Source organism: Colossoma macropomum, unplaced genomic scaffold (genome assembly GCF_904425465.1).
Source record: "Colossoma macropomum unplaced genomic scaffold, Colossoma_macropomum, whole genome shotgun sequence".
Lineage (NCBI taxonomy): Eukaryota > Metazoa > Chordata > Actinopteri > Characiformes > Serrasalmidae > Colossoma > Colossoma macropomum.
The window spans coordinates 1,187,164-1,213,782 of NW_023494810.1; positions in this window are offsets into that span (position 1 = coordinate 1,187,164).

Consider the following 26,619-nt stretch of genomic DNA (forward strand, 5'->3'; position numbering starts at 1 on the left):
AACTTTAAGATTTTTACAAAAAGTCGTGATTGAACTACAGCAAAAGTCGGTAGAATCCTGTTCATCCTGCATTTCCTCTGAAATCAAGTGATTTTGGAACATTGCTGGGGTTTGATTGCTTTCAGCCACAAGAGCATTAGTGAGGTTGGGTACTGATGTTTGATGGTCAGTTCTGGGTCACTCCATCTCATCCCAAAGCTATTGGATGGAGCTCCATCACTCCAGAGAACACAGTAATACAGTAATACAGTCCAGTGCTGGGGGGCTTTATACCCCTCTAGCTAATGCTTGGTATTAGGCAAAGCTTTTCTGTGGAAGTTTTGAGTGTTGTGTCAGCAGTAGGAGCCGTTTAAAGTAGCTGAATTTACCAGTTAGATGAGATGCCTGGATATCTATGTACCTGTTATTTCAAATCTGATTTCAGTAAATATATGATTACATAAACGTACAGTTTTCCTAAAACAGCAGGTTTATTGTTTAGTTAATAATGTTAAAGGAGAAATCCATCAAGTTTTTGCATAATTCAGTGGTTAAGATATAAACATATATAAAGTCATTTGATGTGGTTTGTTGATGATGGTGATGAAACTAGTGGTCAATCTGAAAAAAATATGTTTTATTTTGGGGCTATTTTGCCTTTCGACCCCTTTGTATTTTTCCACAATGAATTGATTAAAATAATTTCATTAAATATGTTTTAGATCAATAACTATCATCACACAATGTCTCAGACATCAAACAGTGAATTCATAACCATTTAATGTAGTAACTTTCTGTGAGGCAGCTTTCAGAGGCATTAAACTCACCAGACATCTGGTTTGAAAAATCAGTGAAGTTCCCCTTTAAGACTGATTATTCAGGGGGTTCTATGTTGTTCTGCAGTTACAAAAGTTATGTAGTAATGAAAGTGAGAAATTGAAGACATATGGGTCCGGCAGCAAGATTAATCACACGAAGGAGCTAAATAAACAACAGAAGGGCACCACTATCTTCACCCACTGCACAGCTAGGATATAGGCGATATTAGGTTAAGAAGCTTAACTACTTGCCATTAGTGCATACGTATTCCTTTTGGTTCTAGACTTGCCTAGTATAGAATCTGGTCTATACACTGACTCAGCCATAAAAAGTAATTAGGCAACATGGCAAATTATTGTAGGTGACTACAGTTCACAGTAAACACATCTAATAATCGTAAAGCCTAAATCCCTGATAGAAGAACGAGCATAGACCAGCATGTGTTTTAGATGCTGGAGTGCTGATCAGCAGCAATGGAAGTTAATTTGCTGATCACCTGCAAAACCAGCATATATTGTGTTTTTGATGCTGGTATGTTGGTCAACCAGAATGATCATCCTGCTTGACCAGCTAAACAAGAATTTGACCAGCATAAACCAGCTATATCTGCTGATCTGTGCTGGTCTTTTCAGCAGGGATACTGTGGAACATTGGAGACATTGCGCTGTAGACGTTTCCTGTAGCTACGTTTCAATCCGAAGGATTTTTTTATAAAAAAAAAATGGTTTAATGCATCAAAAAGGCTACGGAAATTAAAATGTCAGTAAAAAATTTATGACTATTGACAAAACTTTGTTAATCAGTACCTGAATGTTGCAGAAACTTACATTGGAAACTTTTTTTTTGTCCATGAGAAAAAAGCAGGTTTATGCATAAATTTAGCATCATGTCATCATTTCCCCTTAAGTACCTCCTACAAACAAACAAAAACAAACCCACAAAGCATGGCTGAGAAGTATAGCTGGACAGAGGAGGAAATGTGCTGCTAATTTTCAGTACTAAACCTACACATACACATTGGAGATAGACAGACAGCAACAAACTACACATTTCATTGCTTTCAGTGGAACCATGGCAGAAACACCTCCAGCAGTAACAGTCCCTTGATCACTTCTGTCAACATCCCGTCAAGAGTTCAACTTTCCCAACTTTTGCCATCGACCGTGGCAGTGGAATAAACTGGATGTTGATTTTTTTGAGGGCAATAGATGCCAAATGTCTCGAGACTAAATGGACCCAGTATTAATCAACAAAATATAACAGAGTAAAGCACCCCCCCCTCCGCCTTTGTCCTCCCTAAATAAACAATAGACACTGCTGAAGTCACTGACACCATGCATGGCTTCATGCTGCTGTTGGTCATATATGACTATCAGACTCTGAATAATGTTTTAATACCAGCATGTAAACACAGTGAAGGACAGTCAGTCAATGTGATTGTTGGCTTAAAAAAAGAGTTAAAAGAAATCAGTAAACAATCCCATAAGAGCACGTTTAGAAAAGTTGTCTGTGCTTTTGTGGAAATGTAACTGTATATTCGCCTGCAGTTCAGGAAGTGGGCAGTAGGGCGTGCTCTGCTTTTTTTCTGTTGTTAGCAGAGTATCATGTGAGCAAAGTGCTTCAGAATCTCTGCGCAGAGAGTAATGCGAGGTGCAGGTCGAGCCAATGTCCCTATTGAAGAGCCTTTCTGTATGTTTTTCAGGTGAGCTGTTGTTTATTTGTGAGCATATGAGTCAGTTTATGTTGTTCAAAAAAGTATGGGGTCTAATTTTGTTGTCTATTTGTTATAATGCTGGAATTTAGAGCTCTTGGCAAGCTAGCATGGTAGAAGCAGAACAATGGGCCTGTTTTGATGTACTGATTGGGGTAATTAAGCTTTGCTGGGTCACCATCTTAGAACTCTTGAGTGATATTGTGTTACTGAAAGATTGTGTCTTTAGTTTCATGTTCTTTGTAAACAATCTTTAAGACATAGGGCAAATATTATTTAGTAGAAAAAAAAACCTAAGTGTAATAGTCTAGTTAGCAAAATTTGTCTGGCTCACTTGTGGGCCGCATCCTTGGTTTGTTCTGGCCCAGAATATGGCTGGGTCCATGGCCAAGATGGCCCACACACTGTAAAGTGAGTAGAACAAAAGGATATGGCCCAAATCTGGATCCAATCTGGCCCAACTACATTGTTAGTCCACAACAGAATTGTCCCACAAATGTACACACAAGGCAAAATGGTATGAAGCTGTCCAGGATCTGGCCCTATTCTAGCCTGCATCTACCCGGTAGTCAACCAACAGTCACATGGGAAAGTGAGAATCGGCCCAAAACTGTCTGCTATCTAGGGGTGGATTGCTTCAGAATCTCTGTGCAGAGAGTGATGGGAGGTGCAGAGCGAGGCATTGTCCCTATCGGTGAGTGTTTCTGTATGTTTTGCGAATCTCCTTGTCTCCTCATTACAGAGCCCCTAAGGGGCCGTCGTTAAAAAAAAGTTAATGACATTGCGTTCCCTCACAAATGTTTTACGTTCCTTCGCAAAATATATGCTCATCAGACAGCAAGAAAGGTAGGACCTAAGGTGCCCAACAACATTGCCTACATTAGAGCTTTGTTTTTAGCATAGCTAATGTTAAAAGCTGTTTTCCCAGTTTGGCCAGTCTGTGCTGAGTTTATTCAGCAGTTGTTCCCTGCAGTGTCTGTAAAAGTAGCTTTAACTGTACGAGGAAACTCTATTCTCAGGTTTGAGTTCAATAATATCAGAATCATGTTTGATTTTGAGAAGAGACACGTGTTTATATTTCAATCCAAGATCAACATAAAATTCAATGAGCTGCTTCATGTCTGAGCTTAAGAAAAGCACAGCTTTTGCAAGCGATTGTAAACCGTTTGCATCGTAATGCAAAACATTTGTGAGGGAATGCAAAACGCAATGTCACTAACTTTTAATACCATGGCCCCTTAGGGGCTCCGTACCTCCGTATTAAAGCGACGGTATTTGAAAAAAATCGTAAGGCCTTGTTCCTTGAGCCCGCAACAACAGCACTACAGAGCAATGCCCAAAAAAGGCTCCAGCCTTTCTAAAAGGAAAGTGCCCAAACAGCTCTACTGCAGAGAAATGTGATTTGTCCAGTAAGGGTTAAGATAAAAAAAAAAACCCAATAAAAATAATAGTAAAAATCAAACAATAAATTAAATAAATAAAATGTCAGTAGGTTCTGGAGAAGTCAGGGAAGCCAAGGGTACACAAGTTGCGACATACATGAAATTATACATGGAAAAATATCAAATACAACTTTTCATTAATAAACAAATACTTGCAACCACATAGTTTTTGCAATAAATTGCATTAGGTAAAGCCTTTTTTAATTGGTAAATTAACTCCTTGGTGGCAAAAATCACATTTTATTGCTTGCAATTTGTGCAGAAAGTGGAAGGAAACATAGCTTGTGATGTTAACTGGCAGCCGATGGACAAATAAAGCTAAATTTTACTGTTTAGAAACTATCATAAGTGAGAGGGGCTTTGCCCCCTAACACCAAACCCCCCTTCCAACTGTGGGACCAGTCTTGCCTTAGAGTTGACAGACTTAAACATAGAAATAAGGCAAAGACAAGGGTCCCATAGAAGCCTCTTCCTACATAGTTACACAATGCATTGTGTTATATTGTAACTGTAGCTTAAATTGCTGCCATAACAATATCTAGAGAGAACCTGTATCAATATCAGCACCACTGCAAACATGGTGAATAAATGTTTGGTGACTAAATCCTGTCTAGATCTGTTATTTAGGATAAACTACACGTTTCCTTTGTGAACAAGACAGGAAAATGAATTTGTCCCTTTTGTGCTGTGAGAATGCATCAGAGCCAGCAGCATGCTTTCTAAATCTTCTAAAAATATAACTATTTTCCATATGGCCTATTTACTCTCTGTTGGAAAGTGTCGAGCCTGCAATAAAGTGCAAGGTAAATGGGACGGATGAAATTGGACTCACATCAAGTATACACAACATATTCTTTTCCTCCCAGTAATTATCTTACTCGGGAGGCACTACATGGACATACTGATGGATATTTGGTGATGTATCTGTTGTTGAACACTAACAGTACACTTAATGAGTGATATTCTCAATGATGGAGACTAGCTGACCAATTGCATCTTGGTAAGTCGTGATGTCTTTTAAGTAGGACAGCTTAGAACTGGACTGAAGGCATTAAATATGAACACTCAAGAAGGATTGTTTGGATGGTAAAATGGTGAAATAGAACCTTTTTGAAAATGGTTCTACATAGCACCAAAAAGAGTAGTGCGATTGTTACAAGCTTGACATCAAAACAATAGTACACTCTTTAAAAGATGGTTCTTCAAGGGTTCTTTAGTAAATATAAGGGCTCTATATAGACAAATGAACCCTTTCTAAATGGGTTCTGTATTCTATATTCTAAATGGTTCTTTGAGTGTTAATGGTGATATATAGAACCATTGTTTTTAGATGAGGGGCAAATACTTTTTCATGCCACTGTCAAATACAAAATTAGAAAATATAACGTCAAGTAATATATGGCCTTAAAATATTAATAATTGTTAAATATTGCGATACTTGAGAATGATTTCCGAGCCCACTTCACTGAGACAAAGACAAAGTCCAAATGATGTTGAGGCCGAGACCAGACTCAGGTAATACAACAGTCTGTTGGAACAAGTTCTGTAGAAATGTACAATATATCTTTCTGATATATAGCTATGAAATGTGCAGTCATGCCTGCCATGGGGTTGGTCCCTAAGGAGGTGGAGGCCCAACACAACTTGTGTAGTTCATATGTGGAAGAACCAGCACTAGCAGGGCAAATTGGATATCCTAAAAAATCATCTTTTGGCTGAATGTCTGATCAATGCTTTACACTAATTGGTGAATGTAGTGTCAAGAATCTAACCACAGTCCTCTGGTTTGTGGTAGAACAATGGGAATCAAACTCCCAGCCTTCTGTGTGCTGTGTGATGGTGGCATCCACCATGCTATCATTACACCAGCACTGAGCTGCATCTTCTTTGGACCCTGTTCACACTCAGGCGTTGACCACGTATGGTCAGATCACCTATGACTTATGTTAATTCCACTTGTAAATACAGTATAAGAATGTGATGTCAGTCTGTAAAGACAAATGACAGAGTTTAAAAAATATTCCCTCCATATCTGATCAGGCAGATTTTTAAAGATTCAAAGTAACATGATTGTCAAGTACTGGTCCAGGGGTCAGCCGCTCTGTTACTGCCCTGTTGTGGCTCCACAGCAGAATCAGATTTGTAGGTAAATATAAAATAATCCTCCTTTACAGTAAAATAAAGCTCTGCTGATCGTTCAATACAGTTTAACAATAAATGGTCTTAAACTCTGGAGTTAATGTAGAACTGCTAATTCACCCTTTAACCCTGAAGATCAGCGCAGACTGCTGGTCACCATGGCAACACAGACAACAGTCTTGCCTGGCTAGTAGCTAATGAAACGGCAAAGAGAGAGATTTAAGATGAACATCGATAATTTGGAGATTAATGGACTTATTTGTGTTTATATTCACTCCAGCTGGTTTCCTGATACGTTTAATCTGCAGTGAGAAACTGACAAACGCTAAAAAGATGCGAGGCTGAAGTCACTTCTCATTCGCCAGATTCTTGCTTGAATTTTCCCGTTCCACCTTAAATGGTGCCTGAGGCACCAGAATGTAACTGCTGTAATGCTGCAATGAGAATCGACTTCAGCCTAGTAAAAAGTTGAATGTTGAGACATTTTACAAGAAACTATTCTACTTTTGCAAAAAAGTTTCCTGCCAGAGATGCAAGAAAAGTGGCTTTAGCTGAACTAAAGCTTAAGCAGAGCAAAGTCTGTGTTTTCATTTATATTATGTTTTTTATTCTATACTAGTACATTAACACATACTGAGACATACAGCCAAGATGGTGTAACGTTACTTCAATAAAATCGACGTAGTGTTGTGGCTCCCAAGGTGGTTTGATTTTTGTTGAAACTTGACAAAATGGCTCTTCATAACATTTGGGTTGCAGACCCCTGTACTAGGCTAACGAGCAGAATTTTTATTTATGAATGAATATGTTAGTCTTTACAGGCCAGGATGACTTGCAGCAGTGCAAAAACAGCATGTTTAGCCAGTGACTTTAAATTTAATCAAAGAACCATTTAGCTAGCAGTTTTAGCAGTTTTAGCTTATTCATCCAACAAACAATCACACAAGCAATTTTAAAGAACCAGCTTAAATGTGTCAAGCAAGCAGCTGACGATAAATAACCTGACATATTAGTAGGTTTGGAGTGCTGGCTTCATTACTGATCCCCAAGCCCTTTATCAGTGGTCAATTTTTGACCACAGATGTGCTCTTGCTGGCTTTTTTGGTGGTGATCCACTCTCAACCTTGATGCACTCGTACTAGAGCAACACACACTACCATGTTGGTGTCACTACTGTGTTGCGAATGGTCCACCACCCAATTAATATCTGGTCAACAGTAGTCCTGTAGTCGGAAACTGAGCAATGATAGATGGGGAAGGGGTGGGGGGTGGTGAATAAATTGTTTTTTAATTGTATTTTTTTTAGGGGTTCTCTGTAGTGATTCCATAGAAGAACCTGGAAGAACTCCAAAGAACCTTCAATTGAATGTTTCTTTAGTGGACAGTTCTTGTAAAGGTGACATGTGAAGAACCCTTATAAAGTTCAAAGCACCTTCAAATAATGCAGAGGTTCTATACCAACTAAAGGTTTAACTTAGAACTACTATGTCAAAGCCAAGAACCATTGAGGAACTTTTATTTTTAAGAGCACAGAGGCAGGCAAACTTGGGGCTACAGGATTTATAGGCATTTATATGAGTCATTTAAAAGTATTATTAGAGCCTTAAAACTCTAATAAACATCTATTTTAGAGCCCTTCAGAGTAAGTGTCACTTGTCCACCTCTCTGGCAAATGTATCATATCTCTTGCATCGTAAAAGTCAAGGTCTCAGCCTCATTATGATGACTGTAATAAGCAAAGAGTGACAGTTTGCGATTCTGCACTTCAATGCCTCTCATCTCATCAGCGTCCTCTTTATAATCCAACCCTGCTTATTACAATAGAGAGAGAGAGGGAGAGAGAGATATGCTGACACCTGGGAAAGGTCGGCCATGGTTTTTCTTTATCTCTGAGCGCAGAGGTCTGATGTAATTAGGACTCCGCCACAATGCCCGTGAGCTACGGAAGAGAAGGACAAGTAAACAGTAAAAAGTAGAGAGCAGCTCTGCTTGAAAAAGTCATTGTGAGTAAAATCCAGAGTGACTTACTATTCTACATTTCATTCAGCTGAAGAGTTTAACTGCTTGTCAAAATTTTGGAGACATCTGTCAAATTGTTTTCAGTACAGTTGGTCATGTTTTTTTTTCCCATTTATCAAAAACGTAACATAGTCAAGAGAAATCTTTTTGGATTTGGTCTTTTCTCTTTGCAAAAACTACAAAACTGAAGGAACTATGAATAAAGTCCTGCCTTGAGAGCAACATCAAAGACCACACATTTAATTCTGATGTCAGCATTCATATAATTTAGGTGTTTAAACCACACTTGGGCCAAAAAAGTTTTTGAACCTGAATTTATGATGCTGGACCTGAACATGTGACGCTGAACCTGAATTCCTGATGCTTCCTGAGGCTGTAAAAAATTCAGGTCTGGAAATTCAGGTTGTAAAATTCAGGTCCGGAAATTCTGGGGTACTCAGGAACAGCAAATAAGCGTAATCAAATGAATGTAATCAAATCACTTGTTATGTTATCAGAAATCAAGCATCAGCTTGTATCTGTACAATCAACCAATAAGACAATAAATACTAGTATCTGATGTGAGCTTATAAAAAGAGAAGGAAGAACGAGCGACTTACAATTGGAAACGTTCCACTGGCCTACTCTTCTTCCATGGTCCTTCATTGGCATGTACTGGGTGACAAAGAAGCCCCTCCCAGAGACGTTTAGTGATTGACCAGGTGTGAGTTTGATTACATCTACACTTGTTTACTCTTCCCAAGTTCTCCAGATGTTTCTCTGAATTTCGAGAACTGAATTTTACCACCTGAATTTCCAGACCTAAAAAAGCATCAGGAATCCAGGTTTAGCATCTCAAATTCAGGTTCAGAATCATAAATTCAGGTTCAGGTTCTGGGGACACTGATTAAACTCCATATATGTCGCTCTAAAGGGGACTTTTTCCAAATACTTAAGTTACTTTTTCTTTCTTTATTGAAAAGTAATAGTGAAAACCAAAGATTACTTTAATGCAAATTTTACCAAACCTTGGACGCAAAATCCATGCAGCAGAATGTTTTTATTTTCTTTATTTTTATATTGTTTTTCTTGTTAGTTACAAAACTAACAAGTGAAAAAGAGACCCAATATGGACCATTCTACTGTATTCAAACTGCAGTACCACGGTTAATTAATTAATTAATTTATTTATTTATTTATTAATTAGGTATTTAGACCATATGTTATGATCTACTCCAACCCAAGGCGTAAATTGAGATTTTATAGGATACTGTCTGTGGGCTGTCCCAAACCCCAACCCCTAAATTTACACCTGTAAAAATAACACTTAAATCTTTAAATGTTTTTTTAACATTTGTTTTATAAAAGATCTTTTTGATGTCATGTAAAATGAAATTAAAAGTTTTAGATTTATCATGAATTTAATAAAATATTATATATATATATATATATATATATATATATATATATATATATATATATATATATATATATATATATATATATATATATATTGAACAAATGCTGTCCACGTTTTCATGTCACTACCAAATCACAGAGGGTTTAATCCATTGGTGGAGCCTTATTTTAGCCCCACCCCTGCATTTTAGAGCAAGAAGTGAGACTGCATCCCTATTTCTGCAATTAAGTAAACTTATTTCTGTTTTAACAAAAATATTATGATTTTATGTGTGTACAACTGTTCAGGGTTTTATGATGGTACATCATAAGTCACTATGGTTAGAACATTTAACCATGAATCTACCATGAACTACTATGGTGTCTAATGGTAACTGTCTTTATACTATGATTCTGCCATAGTTTTCATATGGTGGTTTGTGTTAACTATGCTGAATGTACATATCTTATGGTAACTGTGTTCATATTGTTATGCTGCCATACTTTTTACTCCATGTTTAAAACCATCCTGAATGTAAAGTAAAAGCATGGTAAACTGAAAAACCACAAATAATGAAGCAGTGTACAATGCCATAGTGGAGATACTATGATAATCTTGTACAGGTGTGTCAAACTGGGAACCTTCCAGGCCAAAGTACTGCAGAGATTAGTGTTTACCCTCATCTAATGCTCTGAATTAAATTCATGAAGTCCTTGCTAATTAGCTGATGAGCTGAATCAGGCGTGTTTAATGAGTCAGTGTGCTGAAGTCAGCTCCATTAGCATGAAGTCTGAAGTCATGTCATTTACTAACAGTGGTGAAACTATGGTAGTATAACCCTGGCTTAGCAATAGTAATAGAGATACCATAGTAGCCATGCCATTTCACCAAAACACCATGGATACCATGCTATGATAAAACCTTGGTAGAAATACCACCATTCTATGGTTTTGTTTTTGCCAAAAAACTATGATACCATACATTAAAACCATGGTAAAGATACTATAGTAACCATGTCATAGTTTTCTTTCTGCCAAAAAACCTTGGGTACCATGCTATGATAAAACCACAGTAAATCCATAGTTGATTTGTAAGGGATGCACTGGTTAACGTTTTGAGTTATGCTCAAAATTAGCTAAAATAGTTGCTACTGAAACATTTGATGACATTTCAGTAGTCTTTAATTGTTTTAGTAGTGACAAAATGGAATATTCAGCTGCTTGTTTTGATGAAATAAACACAATGAAATGTTAGTGTAAAAGATGTTTAGTCTAAAATCAGCTAAAAGTACTTCGAACTAATTCCTTGGAATGACCCATATACACTAGGTACATGCTAATCTAAACATATGTTTTTAATCTGAATTTAAAAACACCTTCCGAGCCTCCGTTCCCAATCATCTCTGGCTTTTCTATCACCCTTTCCCTGAAGGCCTCTTTTACCCTCATTCACCCTAAGTGTAATCTGGGGTAAACTCATGGAAATGCTGTTGTTTTCCTCCACTCGTCATCCATGACTGCTCTTTCACCTGAGAAAAAACACCCTGTCATGTGCTGCAGGCAACTGCCAGTTCATAGAGTGCAGCCAACCACGAAATCTGCAGAGCATTAAAACTCTTAATTAGGCTAAATGAATGTGTTCATTTAGGGCGGCACGGTGGCACAGTGGGTAGCGCTGTCGCCTCACAGCAAGAAGGGCATGGGTTCGGTTCCCGGCCAGGTGACCAGGGTCATTTCTGTGTGGAGTTTGCATGTTCTCCCCGTGTCTGCGTGGGTTTCCTCCGGGTACTCCGGTTTCCTCCCACAGTCCAAAAACATGCAGTCAGGCTGATTGGACATGCTAAATTGCCCCTAGGTGTGAGTGAGTGTGTGAATGTGTATGTCTGTCTGTCTGCCCTGCGATGGACTGGCGACCTGTCCAGGGTGTATCCTGCCTTCCGCCCAATGACAGCTGGGATAGGCTCCAGCACCCCACCGCGACCCAGAAGGATAAGCGGTTTAGATGATGGATGGATGGATGAATGTGTTCGGCTTTGGGCCAGAGGTCAACATGCAAGTAGACAGTGGTAAAGGAAGTGCACGGTCATAGGAGGCCACCCTTGCCACAAGTCAGTGTATGAAATGTCTGCCCTGCTAGATCTGCCCCGGTCAACCGTAAGAGATATCATTGAAAAATAATAGCGTCTAGAAGCAACAGCAGCAGCTCTGCCATGAAACGGTAGACCATGCAAACTCACACAGTGGGCTGCTGAGTGCTGAAGTGTGTAGCTCATAAAAATTGCCTATCCTTTGTTGCACCACTCACTACAGACCTCCTGAGTGCTCCTGGGAGCAATGATGGACAAAGACTACCTACCAGAATGCACATTGCCAACAGTGAAGTTTGGTGGAGGAGGGATAATGGGCTGGGGCTGTTTTTCAGGGTTTGGACCCTGAAAAACAGTGAAGACTAATGTTAACGCCTCAGCACACAAAGACATTTTAGACAATTATATGCTTCCAACTTTTTGGCAACAGTTTGGGAAAGAGCCTTTCCTGTTCCAGCATGACTGATCCCCTGTGAACCATAAATACATGGTTTGACCAGTTTGGTGTGAAGGACCTCCAGTGGCCTGCACAGAGCCCTGACCTCAACCCTGCTTGAACAACTTTGGGATTAATTGCAGTGCCAATTGCGAGCCAGGCCTTCTTATCCAACATCAGTGCCTGACCTTACAAATTTTAACTGTACAACTTCCCACAGACACTCACCACAATCCTGTGAAAATTACACTGCATTGGATAATGTTTGCTGTCCTCACTTAGGAACAAATGTTTGTCTTAGTTTTTTAGTCATTAACCAGCATTTATCTGATTAGATAAGTCCAGCATTTCAGACTGCAATGCTGATCTTGATCTCCATAATTCATCATCCTAACCCTTTTTCCATGTTTGCTGGAGTTAAACACTAATCCATGATGAAATCACAGGCCTATAGAGCCAGTCAGCAATTCTCGGCTCCGGTTTAGAGGCCTGTCAAATCTAATTAGTGAATAATACAATCTCACTCATGCCCTGCATCTGCTTTTGAATGTAGCAGGGAAAGAACAAAAGAATTTGAAAACTGAATTCTGCAGTGCTTTTCAATCTCAATTCTATGAGATTGTACGTTTTCAGAGGAATGTCAAATGCGGTGAAGAAAGGAAGAGTCATTTTTCGGGATATAGGAATTTGATCATTAAGCTCAAGATGAGGATTGTCCTATATATATATATATATATATATATATATACACACACACACACACACCCCATTTCTCTTCTCTGATTTGACAGAAGTGACTTTACATGTGATGTAAAACAAAAATAAAGCAAACGTCTATCTATCTGTCTGTCTCTCTGTCTGTCTCTCTGTCTGTCTATCTATCCATCCATTCATCCATCCATCCATATACCAAATATCCACCACTATGCCTTTAGTACAGCTCCAAAGTTCAGTCTTAGAAGTTGGTTGTATTTTGTGCTTCTCACAGTGGAAGGATGGACAGAAACACCTGTGGATTTTTTTAGATCTGAAACAAGAGTGGAGCTTGATTTTCTCTCCATGATGAAAGCCTAAAGTACTGTTTATCTGATTTTGACAGTTTTGGTGGTCCACCAGGTCTTGCATGGTTGTTGGGAGTCTCATTTTCTGCCTGTACATCTTTCAGTAATGCAAGTGGATTCCCTTATATCTAATCTTCTCAGAAATATCACTTGATAAATTAATAAATAGCAGTTAATGGCTGTCAAATAGGTCCAATATATGCAGCTACACACATATACATGGTAAATGAGCACAAAGTATATTTTTTCTTAGGAATCCAGGAATTTTCTTTCTTTCTTTCTTGATTTTGGATGCTGCATCATGAATTATTGACTACAGTGTAAAATGTAGTGATGCATCTCCCCCTGTTGGTCAAACTGAATAGTTGCAGCTCTCCATTTAATGGCGATGTGAGTCATTTGACCAGTTAGTGCTTTACTAACTGCTTCCCTTTGTTGAATTTATGGAGTGAGAAAATAAGTTTGATATAATTTCTTGTCTTTAGAAAGATGCTAACATCAATTTCTCTTATCCTTTGAAGAACTAAAGCACATCTCAATGTTGTATCAATTGAATAACTGATTTCAGAAGTTGTCCCTCAAAACCTCTTGAAAAGATTTACATTTCATGATTTGTTGTTCTAGAATCTCGTTAGTAAAGCTGAATTTCTGTTTTATGGACTGATTTTTTGAGATGTTTCTTCTTAATGCCTCTTTAGAGACTTGGCAGGTATTGAGTTCATGTTGAAATATATATCAAAAATAACCAAAAGAACAAATTGTGAAGCACAATTTACCACTAATCTCAACATAATCTGGCCAGTTCCTTGTTTATTTCTTATATGTGCTTGGTTGGTGCAATCAAGAAAACTCTTGGACAAACATAAGATACGCAGATGAGGCACTTTCACACAGAATGTTAAGGATTGCAGACATCTACACATTTACTAAATGCCTCAAACTTCTAGTTGACTCTCTTATCACAATTACTAGGAAATTAAATAAATATTTGTGCTTTGTGTTGACTAATATTATTTCTTAAACTGACATCACAATTCAAATTGAGCTACAACATGTGCACTAAATAACGGTCATAAAGAACATAAGAACACAGGCAGCTGCATTCTGTTCATCTTTCATACAGTACTGTGTAAAAGTCATAGAGCACCTTTTAATAAACTACCAGTCAAAAGAGCCATTAAGAACAAATTATTCCTTTTTTAGGAGAAATTTCATAGGAAATTAGATCTAAGATGATCCACCTGCATAAGGGAAAGGAAAGACAGAAAATAAGTGGAAAAAAAAAGTTTCCAGAACTGGAGTTTAGAAAATGATATAAAGATAGACAGAACATGGGACTCCTAACAACCCTGGAAGACCACCAATACATACATACATCATCTAAGCCGCTTATCCTTCTGGGTCGCGGTGGGGTGCTGGAGCCTATCCCAGCTGTCACTGGGCAGAAGGCAGGATACACCCTGGACAGGTCGCCAGTCCATCGCAGGGCAGACAGACAGATTCACACCTAGGGGCAATTTTATCATGTCCAAATGGCCTGACTGCATGTTTTTGGACTGTGGGAGGAAACCGGAGTACCCGGAGGAAACCCACGCAGACACGGGGAGAACAGGCAAACTCCACACAGAAATGACCCTGGTCACCCAGCCGGGAATCGAACCCAGGCCATTCTTGCTGTGAGGCGACAGCGCTACCCACTATGCCACTGTGCTGCCCACCACCAATACAGTCACTAGAAAAAAACTTAAAGCTTTCATCTTTGAGAGAGAGAGGAGAAAATCTTGCTTCAAATCTGAAAAATCTACATGTTTCTATCCATCCTTCCACTGTGAGAAGACAACTCAGCGCTAGGAGTCTAAAAGGACCCACAATGTTGAGAAGCCATTACTGAGAAAAGGAAACAGACAAATTTGCAGATGAAACAAAACTGCTGGTGTTCTCAAAGCAACGGACTGGCCACTCTGGAGCCCAGACCTTCACAGCATTGAGGTCATTATTGTGTTTGGAATTACTTTCATCACAAAAAGGTGAAAATGCAAACAACTTCTATGGGTTTGAAAGGATGTGTAGCTGTCTGGAAGCTGTTACTGAAAAAAGGAGACAAAAAAAATCACAAATCAGTCAATCAAAGAAGCTGGTGGTGTTCTCAGAACAATGGACTGGATGTCCCAGAGTCCAGACCTCAATATCACTGAATGCGTTTGGGGTTACTTAGATGCAACCAACTTCTAAGACTGAACTTTGGAGATGTGGAAAAATATCCTTTGTTCCTTTGAAAAAGTGAGAGCAAGTTTCCTGAAAAGAATGTAAGCTATAATAATGGCAAAGAGAGCACAAATTATATGTAGTTGTTGAGGCGTCTTTATATACTTTTAAATATTTTTTTTTCCCTCATAATAAAAAACTGAATAACTTGTACTCAGGGGCGCCCATGGGTAGGGGGGAAGGGGAACACCTTCAGGGGCCTTGCCACTAGAGGGGTCCTAAGAGGCATTTTGTTCAGAAAGCAATGTGAGTGCACAAACTGGTGTCAGAGCCAAACTAGACCAGAGTGGACGTTCAGGGGTTAAACTGTGTAGAGTGGAGCTCCTGCACGTTTGTGGTGAAGTACAAGGTTTTTGATGTCAAATTTGGTCATCATTGTTTGAAATGATATATTTGGCTACTTTAAAGGCTCAGTGCTGCTTTTTATTTATTGTATTTGTCAGTGCCAAAACTGACAAACAATGAAGGCTAATACAATCAAGTAAAGACAGAACCATAGTCGGCTGTTGGTTTAAGAAGAAAACAGAAATTTAACAATATTGTTCCCACACTGTTGACACCCATGGAAAAAATAGAGTCCCACAGCTCTGAAATCCCACTTTAACCCATGTCTGTACCCTCATACACACATCAGAGAATAAATTAATTTACTTCAGCTATTTAAACTGATCCATCATTTGCATTACCTACAAAAATACACATATTGGATTGGATTCAGCACCGACAGATAATCAATACTGAAGTACTTGCAGGGCATCTGGGGTGCCTGGATATCCACCTTGTGTCTTTGGGTAGAGGCAGGAGACCCAGATAAGAGACTTTCTCAACTGTGTCTTTGTGCAAGCTGGCTTGTATTTAAATGGCTGTTTTGGGTGGAAATGAAATAAATGATTTGTAGTCTCTGACTTTTGTACAGTTCTGTATGTCTATTCTTCATTTGGACTCCTCTTCATGTTGACATTCATTTATGTTTTTCATTATTCATATAAATTTAGTAAATTAGAAAAAAGTGCACTAGGAAACTCCAGCTGTGCACTTACAAAATGCAAACAATACAGATAGATAGATAGATAGATAGATAGATAGATAGATAGATAGATAGATAGATGGACAGATAGATAGATAGATGGACAGATAGATAGATAGATGGACAGATAGATAGATAGATGGACAGATAGATAGATAGATAGACAGATAGATAGATAGATAGATAGATAACTTTCTTTTAACAATGCTTCATGGATGCCATGGACCTCTCATATTCATGTTCACTCTTTGGTCTTACCTGCACTGCGGTGGCAATTATTAATAAAGGTCTCCACACTTCCAGCTGCAAGTCATTGAAAATTTCATTACGCCTGCCAAGGCAAGACATTTTTATTGAAGTAATCGCAGCAACTCTGCACGACTTCCATCACCAAATACGACATCTGTACAGAGCGTCATGGTGGATGCCCAAGTTTTCAAGATGAAAACATAAGACATCATCCACCACAACAAAGACAAGAAGATATTTGACCCTCCATTTTTCACAGTTCTGGGCCAATGCCCCACCACTTTTTAATTCTTACTTTGAATAATTACTTTTTGAGTTTATTCTGCTTACTTTGGAAATAAATGCACAGACCGCAGACCTATTGGCACAATCAGACAGAAAGTCAAACCAATTAAATTCCCTATTCATTTTGGGGGTTTTACATGTATACAAATAAAATGTTTCCACACCTACCACTTATACAATGGGGGAAACAAAAATCCAGACACTTATTATTTATGTTCCAGTGCCAATACCATAAAGTGCATAATTCAGAAGAATAAACAAAGATAGGGGTAAAAAACAAAACTTGTACGACCCTAATTCCAAAAAAGTTGGGACGCTGTGTAAAATGTAAATAAAAAAAAAACGAATTCAATGATTTGCAAATCTCATAGACCCATATTTTATTCACAATAGAACATAGAACACATATCAGATGTTGAAAGTCTGATATTTTACCATTTCATGAAAAATATTAACTCATTTAGAACTTGATGGCAGCAACACATCTCGAAAAAGTCGGGACAGGGCCGTGTCTACCACTGTGTAGCATCCCCTCTTCTTTAACAACAGTCTGTTAACATCTGCAAAGTGAGGAGACCAGTTGCTGGAGTTTTGGGAAAGGAATGTTGTCCCATTCTTGTCTGATGTAGGATTCTAGCTGCTCGACAGTTCTGGGTCTTCTTTGCCAGATTTTTCATTTCAAGATGCGCCAAATGTTTTCTACTGGTGAAAGGTCTGGACTGCGGGTCAGTTCAGCACCTGGACTCTTCTTCTGTGAAGCCATGCTGTTGTGATGGATGCAGTATGTGGTTTAGGATTGTCTTGCATGAGATATGCAAGGCCTTCCCTGAAAGAGACGCTGTCTGGATGGGAGCATATGTTGTTCTAAAACGTACTATATACTGTTCAGCATTGATAGAGCCTTTCCAGATGTGTAAGCTGCTCACGCCATAGACACTAATGCAGCCCCAGACCATCAGAGATGCAGGCTTTTGAACTGTGCGCTGATAACAAGCTGGATGGTCCCTCTCCTCTTGAGTCCACAGGACAGGGCGTCCGTGTTTTCCAAAAAAGAATTTCAAATTTTGATTCATCTGACCACTAGGGCTGCAACAAATGACTAATTTGGTAGTCGAATAATCGGTTATTCGGATTATGAATCACTACATTACCAAATAACTTTTATGTGGCTATTAGCTTTTAAATTTAGCTTGACGTTGTTTTATGCATTTGCTAACTAACAATGAAGAGAATAAGGATGAATACCATTCACTGTTTTAATGAACTGTCCTGCTAATACAAAAGATAAAAAAATAAAACTCCAATCTTTTCCTGTCAAAATTTATAACCAGGGATGTGCAAAGTAGCAGCAATAAAATATAACAAAACTAAACCAGTTTTCCTTTAATAAAGTAAATAAAAAATCAATCTAAATTTAAACGTTAAATGTAAACAGTGCAGTCTGTGCTCTGTGCTCTGCTGTCTGTCTAAACTCTACTGAAACTAAACTTTATTGAAACAGAGGAAAGTCAGTATCTCTCTCTCGCTCTCTTCTAAGAGCAGATACTCCCCACTGCAGGGAAGACAGGCTCTGATGGAGCGGAGGGGAAAGTGGAGAATGTGGCAAACTTCTCTATGAACAGTTAAATGAACGTTTTTGTGTAAACACTTCATTTCAACAGTAACTCTTTGTCCAGCTGCCCTGTGTTCACGGAGAACTACGTCCTCACAATGTTAGCGAGTGGAGCCAAACGTTCGTGGAGAACACAAACCTGTTTGGAAACGCTCTCCTGTGGTCGCCGAATTTGAATGCACCCGCGGCCTCGACGTTAAGACGATGATGCAGTGTTTAAAACTGTAAGCGTTATCTGGAAAGTGAACAGGGTCGCTGAGAATAATAGTTACTTGCTTCTCTGTTTCAACTCCATTAACGATCACAGAGAGCAGCAAATAGAAAAATAGAAATGTTCCAGCTCAGCTCAGAACATGAAGTAGGACGAAATTTAACACTAACATTAGCTAACTAGCTCACTAGCACTACTATCGCAGCGTCCCACACCACACACTGGACTAATGAGTGCACTTCTAATAGTATATGCGCTGTTTTACACACTATTTAGTGAGCTAGTATGCGGTTTGGGACGCGGCGTATCGTACCGAGATTAATCTTCATCCAGTGAGCCGAGTTTCCTCTTCCGATGCTCCTGCATGGAGGATGTGCTCCTGTGCCAGCTAAGATCAGCTTTACAAATAACACATCTGGCAACCTCTGAGTTCAGCTCCACACTTTTGAGGATTTTGTTCTTGATGCTGCCATCGCGCTGTTATTAACTCTTCAGTAAACTGTAATGTCAAAACGTTCCTAGTGAGCGCGAGAAAGACGTGTAATGACATCACCAACTAATCGACTACTAAATTAGTTGCCAACTAATTTGGTTGTCGATTTTAGTCGACTAAGTCGAATAATTGTTGCACCCCTACTGACCACAGAACAGTTTTCCATTTTGCCTCAGTCCATTTTAAATGAGTTTTGGCCCAGAGAAGTTGGCGGTGTTTCTGGATTGTGTTGACATATGGCGTCTTCTTTGCATGATACAACTTTAACTTGCATTTGTGGATTGCATGGCGATCTGTGTTCACAGACTGTGATTTCTGGAAGAGTTTCTGAGCCCGTGCAGTGATTTCCAGTACAGAATCATGCCTGTTTTTAATGCAGTGCCGCCTGAGGGCCCGAAGATCACCATCCAATCATCCAATATTGACCTTCGGCCTTGTCCCTTGCATACAGGGATTTCTCCAGATTCTCTGAATCTTTTGATGATATTATGTACTGTAGAAGGTGGGATATCCAAAGTCTTAACAATTTTACGTTGAGGAACATTTTTCTGAAATTTTTAGGTGCAGTTTTTCGCAGATTGGTGAACCTCTGCCCATCTTTGCTTCTGAGATTCTCTGCCTCTCTAAAAGGCTCTTTTTATACTCAGTCATGTGAGTTAGTTGCAAATCATTCCTCCAGCTGTTTTTTATTGGTACCACTTACTTTTCCAGCCTTTTGTTGTCCCGTCCCAACTTTTTTTGAATGTGTTGCTGCAATTAAGTTCTAACTGAGTTCATGTTTTTCATTAAGATATGATAAATGATAAAATGACATGACATTATGACAAATGATAAAATGTCTCACTTTCAACATCTGATATGTGTTCTATGTTGTGAATAAAATATGGGTCTATGAGATTTGCAAATCATTGCCTTCTGTTTTTAATATTTATTTATTTCATTGCTAAATCATTGTAAGCTTCAAGATGTCTACAGTAAGAAGTAATTAGCTTTTTTGTGGCATTGTGGTTCACTCTTGGCCCATCAAACCACCTTTAATTTCCCAAGGGTAGGAGGGTCACTCTGTTGGACTTGCAGTTTCAAAATTCAAGGTTTAGTTACAGCTTTGGACCAATGCAGAAGGGAAAGCAATGGATTGACATTGAATTTTGATTAAATATTAAATTCAATGTGTTGATTAGCTAGGCAATTTTTTTATTTGAACATGTACGAAAAGGAAATGTGTGGGAGGCGGTTTGAACGGGCCTGATGCAGCTGATAAAATTAATAATAGTACAATCTATAATTGTTCAGGCGCTGTGCTCAAGTTTGTGAGTGTTTAGGTTAAAGTTAATATTAAGTTTTGTTCAAGATTCTATAGAAAATATTCTATTCAATAAATGTTGTTTATACCTCATTATACCCTATTCTTAGTCCAACAGATGGAACAAACTGTTTTAAAGGAGGGAGGATTGTAGTGGGAACACTGGGATGTCAGGTGTGATTGTGTAGCAATTGCAAATGTTTTACATGGCTTATCGGTCAGGTAAGTGGACCCTTTTACAGAACCGGGTCTGGAAACCAGTACTGAGTTATTTTGGCTGTGTGTTTGGGGTTATTATCTGGTTGAAATGTCCAGCTTCTCCTCTTTCTTGGCAAAAAGTCACATTGGGCAGTTTTTTAAAGAAAGATATGTATCGCTCTCTGTTACGATGACACGCTCTGCTATGTGAAGCTGCATGAGATGGTGTGTGGTGGCCTTTATACACACACGATGAAAAAAGTTGAGCAAAAAAAAAACCTGAACAATATTTACATAATATGTCACACTTTTAATTCAAGTTTTCATCATATATACTCCTTTATTTTGGTTTTCACTTCAGTTTGGTTAGCTGGGAAACAATGTTTTGTGCAATACCCACTTCTTAAGCTTCTTAATACACCATTAAACAGTTCTGTGTCAGTTCCAGAGTGCATTACCCCATAAAGACATAGATCACTGAACAGCAGTTTTAATATAGGCCTTCTTGATCCAGGGTGTTAATCCTTGACTGTCCAGGAGTAAACAGTGACAAGACTTGCCCATGTTTTAAATCCACTGCTGAATATCCAGAGCGCTGCTCTGCTCTGACCCTGCTCTCTTTAATCATGAGCTCCAGTAAGCTATGATGAACAGTCTTCAAGTGATAGTTTCTGTCCAAAGGGCTTTGAGGCCAATGTAGCTAGCAAGTAATGAATGCTTATAGTCAGCAATCAGCATCATAAAAAAACTGTATCCATGGTGAACCATAACTGTTAAGAGTTAGACCTTCAGTTTAGGCCATAAATGTCCTGGGAGACCACCTAGCTGTATCTTCCTACATATCACAGAGAAAGAAAAACAATCCTGATTAAGTCATTTTCCCATAGCCAAAGCTAAACCAAAGCTTAAAGATTAAATATAAGAGAATTACTACAATTCTTGAGAAGTAAATCCCATAAGTGTGAGGATTATATTAAACACAAAGATAATGACTGCAGACATATATTTCTATATTTCACAGAAATCATTACAGAAATCAGAAATAAGGTCTTCCCTGAAGGCCTAGAAGGCTCTGAGGGTTCCCTACTGGCCTCAGTCACAACATATTTGTCTTAAACTGTGTTTAGATGTTAAGTAATCTCAAACAGCCTTGCTTATGTGTTTTTTGACATTGTATTTATTATAAAATGGGCTGAATTATGTCACAGAGCTCAAAAACAAGCATGTAGTATGGTTATGGCCATGCTAAGAAAAACAGACAGTTCTCCAAAGCGTCCACAAGGGGGCAGGAGAGATAAAATAATGATTTTGCCCCTACCAGCATACCTTCACTGGTAAATTTGACTGAGACATGGATTAAGACAAGTGTAGGAAATTAGAGGTGCTTGTTGACAATGTTTTCTATTAATTTGAGAACTAAGGTTCAAAATTAATCTAGAACTGGAGCCTTTAACTCACAACTAGTCCAAAAGTCTTTAAGTTCATAAACATTCTCAAAACCCATAAGTATGCAAATGCCAGACTACAGGTGACACTTTGTGATCATTACATTAAAATTTTACACCAAAATGTAATCACTGACCAAACATTTGGAAATCCGTCTAATTGCAAAGCTCTGCTGAATGTTAATAAACTTGTAACGTTAAAACATTTATCTTCCGCTCCCCGACTGCTTGTCTAAAAGAGATAGACAGTATCTCTCTTGAGGTTTATGTCTCAAAGGTATCCCTTTAATTAGGAATCACTGTGATAACATTTTGTCCCAGCTTGCTAAATATGCTTGTGTAGTTGCTGACAAGCTGAGTGTCAAAACAGTTACTGACAGCACAGCCTGACTGGTTGAGTCACAATGACATTATTCGGCTGCATCATTCCCTGTATCTCCAAAATGGTAACTTTACAGGAGAAGGAAAAATTCTTCTTTACCTTTAATGGTTAAAGTAACTCAATTGAACCAGACATTTTTCCAAGTAATTTTGGGCCTATATATATATATATATATATATATACACCAGTCAGGCATAATATTCTGACCACCTCCTTGTTTCTATGCTCACTGTCCATTTTATCAGCTCCACTTACTATATAGGTGCACTTTGTAGTTCTACAGTTACAGACTGTAGTCCATCTGTTTCTCTGATACTTTGTTAGCCCCCTTTTACCCTGTTCTTCAGTGGTCAGGACCCCCATGGACCCTCACAGAGCAGGTACTATTTGGGTGGTGGATCATTCTCAGCACTGCAGTAACACTGACACTGGTGGTGGTGTGTTAGTGTGTGTTGTGCTGGTACGAGTGGATCAGACTCAGCAGTGCTGCTGGACTGAAATTAGTCCACCAAGCAAAAACATCCAGCCAACAGCGTCCTGTGGGCAGCGTCCTGTGGGCAGCGTCCTGTGACCACTGATGAAGGACTAGAGGATGACCAACACAAACTGTGCAGCAGCAGATGAGCTATCGTCTCTGACTTTACATCTACAAGGTGGACCGACAAGGTAGGAGTGTCTAATAGAGTGGACACCAGCACAACACACACTAACACACCACCACCACGTCAGTGTTACTGCAGTGCTGAGAATGACCCACCACCCAAATAGTACCTGCTCTGTGAGGGTCCATGGGGGTCCTGGCCACTGAAGAACAGGGTAAAAGGGGGCTAACAAAGTATCAGAGAAACAGATGGACTACAGTCTGTAACTGTAGAACTACAAAGTGCACCTATATAGTAAGTGGATGCTTTAAACCTTGTCTTTCAATACTGTGTTTATTCATGCTTTTGCACTCGTTGACTTTCCCTCAAGTGGCTGTGGATTTTTCATGAGGAACACATTATGAACTATACTGAGATTTGAAGTTTGTGAGAGTAGCCTGCTTTAGAAGAGAATTTATTTGAAATGTATTTGAGATCCATTATGGATTGACAGATTCATTCACATCTTGCATTAGACAGACACAGCCCTCAAGCAGCAAGGCACTAGTGAAGGAAGTGGAAGGAGAACTCTGTGCTATGTGCGGTGGACACGTACCAGAGAGGGGAACCGAGTAATGTTTTGTGCCATTAAACCCTATTTTGCAGTCAAAAAGTGACTGTTTACTATATAGGTGCAAGAGCCTAGCATGATATGACCAAAGGGGTAGTCACTACTGCAAATTCACTACCAATATATCATACAGGATGTGTTTTTGTTTGTTAGGTTCTACAACAAAACAATTTCGCCTACGTCAGAATGCCTACACCCCCACCATCGGCAGCCTGGTAAGAAGACTTTTTAGGTAGTGAATCTAATAAAGCTGAATGTGAGAATTAAGTCTGAGCACAACAAAATGATTGAAATTAATTGGTCAGAGTTTATACAGAAGAATGTATTAGAGCTTTACACAGCTTTACACAGCCTCATACTGGAATTGTGAAAAAAACAAGCAAATATTTTAGATGTCTAAACAGAGAAAAGGAGGAAAACAGCTGTCGACACCAGTCTTTGATATCTATGCTGTTTTTCCCCATATTTGACAGCAGTATGTCAGTTTTTACTTATATGTGATCTCTCATTTTTTATTAAGATAAAGTAATTACTTTCTTGGTATTTTGCTTAGTATGTCAAAATAATGAATTCTTCTTGAAATAAAGACTTGACTGAATTTCTAGAATAATACAAACAAAAAAATATATATTTTGAGAGAAAATCTCAAGAAAATGAGTCATTATTTTGACAAAATGTGTAGTTATTTCAATGTGCCAAGTCAAAATATGAGCAACTCATTATTTTGAGATAAAACGTCAAATGTTTGACATTACACGTCAAAATATGGACAGACTGCTGCCAGAGACGGAAGTGGAAACAGCCTTGCACACAAAAGTCTGGTTTCAGTTATAAACTCTTTTTTTGCTTTTTCTGCCTGAAATTTAACCCCTTAAAATCCCAGGCTTATTACATACTAAGGCTTATTATTCAGTAACTGCAGGCACTTCACTGCAAACTGGTTATAAAAGTGTGTATTAAAATTTAGGCCTGCCGGCTGTTTTTGGCCATTTATGAGTTTATTTAGGATAAAATGTAGGATGAGAACATTGGTACATTTCTCTTTTTGTATCTTGGCCACTTTGTCCATTTTCCTGTGGGGGAGGGTGTTTGGAAGAGAAGATAGTTGGGCATCATTTGGTCCTGAAATCTGAATATATGTTGACTCCCTCTCCTCATCTAACAAACTTCACCTGAACTAATACAGCAAAGGAACGGCCCTAAAGGCCTCAGGCATTCCTTGAAGAGGAAATGAAGAAGGCAAGTAAGCAAGGCCAGCTTAAAAAACGGTGTTGACCATTCCATCCTTGATCACTTCATATCATCTTTGTTCAGTCAGTTCAGTTTTATGGACCAGTACTGAATACTGAAAGTATAAGTGGAGCATCTAAACTCACCTCATCGTGTTCCTTCCAGTTATTCACATCTGTAAAAGAAGATGTTCAAGTTGCATTTAAATCCACTTCCGTCCTCCCATATTGGAATCTGGTATGTAGCCATATATACACATACCATTAATGGCCAGGCATACATTTTAAAATACATGTACATGTATGCTGTGAATGTGTAGGTAAGTATCAAATAGAACAGATGGATCATGCATACATGTTTGATAGGTGGGTGAACACATACACATGTTGTTGCTGTTGGAACAAAACCTTATATTCTTGTGTTTTAATGGAAGTTAATTGAGATTTCTATTGGTCTTCATTGGAAGTTTGTTTCTCTGCATACTTTGTTAGCCCCCTTTTACCCTGTTCTTCAATGGTCAGGACCCCCATGGACCCTCACAGAGCAGGTACTATTTGAGTGGTGGATCATTCTCAGCACTGCAGTAACACTGACGTGGTGGTGGTGTGTTAGTGTGTGTTGCGCTGGTCTGAGTGGATCAGACACAGCAGTGCTGCTGGAGTTTTTAAACACCTCAGTGTCGCTGCTGGACTGAGAATAGTCCACCAACCAAAAATATCCAGCCAACAGCGTCCTGTGGGCAGCGTCCTCTGGCCACTGATGAAGGACTAGAGGATGACCAACACAAACTGTGCAGCAGCAGATGAGCTATCGTCTCTGACTTTACATCTACAAGGTGGACTGACAAGGCAGGAGTGTCTAATAGAGTGGACAGTGAGTGGACACAGTGTTTAAAAACTCCAGCAGCACTGCTGTGTCTGATCCACTCACACCACCACCACGTCAGTGTTACTGCAGTGCTGAGAGTGACCCACCACCCAAATAGAACCTGCTCTGTGAGGGTCCATGGGGGTCCTGACCACTGAAGAACAGGGCAACAGAGTATGCAGAGAAACAGATGGACTACAGTCTGTAACTGTAGAATTACAGAGTGAAACTATACGGTCAGTGGAGCTGATAAAATGAAAAATTTCAAAACCCCATTTCCAAAAAAAGTTGGGATGCTGTGAAAAATGTAAATAAAAACAAAATGCAACTATGTGCAGATCATTTAAATATTTCATTGAAAATGCTTCAAAGACAACATCTCAAATGTCGAAAATGAATTTTTCAAAAACTGAATTTTATTATTTTTTCAAAAATATATGGCAATTTTGAATTTAATGGCAGCAACATGTTCCAAAAAAGTTGGGACTGGGCAACAAAAGGCTGGTAAAGCTGTGTAATGCTTAAAAAAACACCTGGTGGTTGATTGGCAACAGGTCAATAACATGATTGGGTATAAAAAAGCATGCATAAAAATGGGGTTGTATATGTTCATATGTAGGAAACATATGTATTAAAGAAAATCCATAAATTGACATACATGATTTATGGACTCAATATAATTAGTCAAAATATTCTATTGAAGTTGTACTATATGTCCAGGTGCTAAAATTGCCTGGACATTGTAACTGTCCAACTCTTGTGATCATTCA